Here is a 2,231-nt window from a genome sequence, read left to right on the forward strand (position 1 = left end):
TATATATATATATATATATATATATATATATATAAATCTCTTGTCACAGTTTTAGTGGGTTTTAGTGGATTTTGATGAAATTTTATATGTATATTCAGTAGGTCTGAGAATAGGTTTGTAACTAATTTTTTTTCCTTTTTTGGGCATATTTAACGTATATTTTAAATATATCTTTATTTAATCGTATTCGGATCCAAACTAGACATAGAAACATAACAATTAAAAAACAATATTCAAGCACGTTGCAATAAGTCATATTGAACTCTAATACTTATGCACGTCCTTAAAAGAAGAGCTTCAAATATATTTGCAAGTATGTGAATAAAGGCAGTGATATAGCAGTATTTCAAGCTGAAAGTGCCAATGTGACTGCTCTTCCAGTGAATAACAACGACGAAATAACGCTGTACCAAATAGGCCGGTACAACAGCGCCAATGAAGCTGTTTGGCGTATCCTTGGATTCGGGAATGAACGGGATCCAACCGTTAGTCATTTTAGCCGTCCATCTTGAAAACGGTCAGAGCGTATATTTCACGAACGAGACAGCGATTGACAGAGCTATAAATCCACCGAAAACTACACTCACCAAATTTTTTGAATTGGGCAATCGCACGGATGCTTTTGGTACCTTTGCACAGACATTACTCTACTCAGAAGTACCACCCTATTTCACACGGGTTCAAAAAAATGGATAACCCGCAAGCAAGGCACACCGGTTGATGCATGTCCCAGTTTATTCAAATCAAACGCCTTGGGGAGAATATTTACAGTCAATCCAAGGCAGACTGAGTGCTTTTATTTTCGACTGTTATTGGTTAATGTCACCGGCTCATTGTCATTTCAAGATATACGTAAAGTCGATGGACATCAGCATCCAACTTATAAAGATGCATGCCTTGCACTCAGCTTGCTGGAAGACGACAACCAGTGGGAATGTATGCTTGCTGAAGCAGTATTAAACTGTACAGCAAAGCAAAATCGTCTACTATTTGCTATAGTATTAACAACATGTTTCCCGGCCCGTATAGAAACGTTATGGGATAATCACAAAGATTCGATGACTGATGATATACGGTAACAACATCGCACACGTTGCAACGATCTAACGATAGCATTCAGCGATGATATGTACAATGAAGCACTGATTGTTGTTGGGGATCTTTGCATTATTATTGCCAACTTGCCACTCAGTCATTCGGTATGCCTTCACCAAATCGAAGTGCATCTGATTTATTAAACACTGACATGAATCGTGAACTTCAATACAACACGATAGAAATAGCAACGATTGTTACTCGCAAAGTTCCACTAATGAATGAGGAACAAAGGAACATTTATGACCGCATTATGCTGGCAGTTTCGGCAGGACAAGGTGGATTTTTTTTCCTGATGCACCAGGTGGAACTGGCAAAACATTTATTATTTCGCTAATTCTCGGTGAAATACGATCAAATAATGGCATCCTGTTGGCCGTTGCATCATCTGGCATTGCGGCAACTTTATTGAACGAACCAACGAATTGAATCTGTAGATGCAACAGTTATTGCCAGGTAACTTGGTGGCATATAAATCCGTTGGTGCAGTTTGCGATCCCATTGAAGCTGCAAATTTTCCAACAGAGTTTTTAAACTCATTGGATTTACCTGGCATATTTTAGTACTCAAAGTTGGATTTCCGGTTATTTTGCTTCGTAATTTAAACCCACCATGGCTGTGCAACGGCAAGCGAATAGTCGTTAAAAAATTAATGAACAACTCTATCGAAGTCATTATTTTAAATGACAAATTCCGGGGTGAAAGTATGTTACTTCCACGAATCTCTATTATACCCACAAATGTGCCAATTCAATTTAAACGCATTCAGTTCCCCTAGATTGGCATTTGCAATGAAAAGGCCAAACAGTGTCTGTTCGTGTCTTAGATTCGAGCAAACCATGTTTTTCACACGAACAATTAATTATACGTGGCATGCTCTCGAGTGGGCAAACCATCCAGTTTATTTATGTTAGCTAAAGATGGAATGACAAAAAATATAGTACATTCCATTGCACTAAGAGATTAATATTGTTGACTAATATTTTCAGAATTCATTGTATATATAATTTATAAAAAAAAGTTGACATAAATTAAAAAAATTATTATTTGGTGTGTTGTTATTTTCACATTTTGCCATCGTTCAAAGCGCTCCATGCCTCTTCCACTCTCATATACCACATACGCACGCACTTATA

The sequence above is a fragment of the Parasteatoda tepidariorum genome, chromosome 8 (genome assembly GCF_043381705.1).
Source record: "Parasteatoda tepidariorum isolate YZ-2023 chromosome 8, CAS_Ptep_4.0, whole genome shotgun sequence".
Classification (NCBI taxonomy): domain Eukaryota; kingdom Metazoa; phylum Arthropoda; class Arachnida; order Araneae; family Theridiidae; genus Parasteatoda; species Parasteatoda tepidariorum.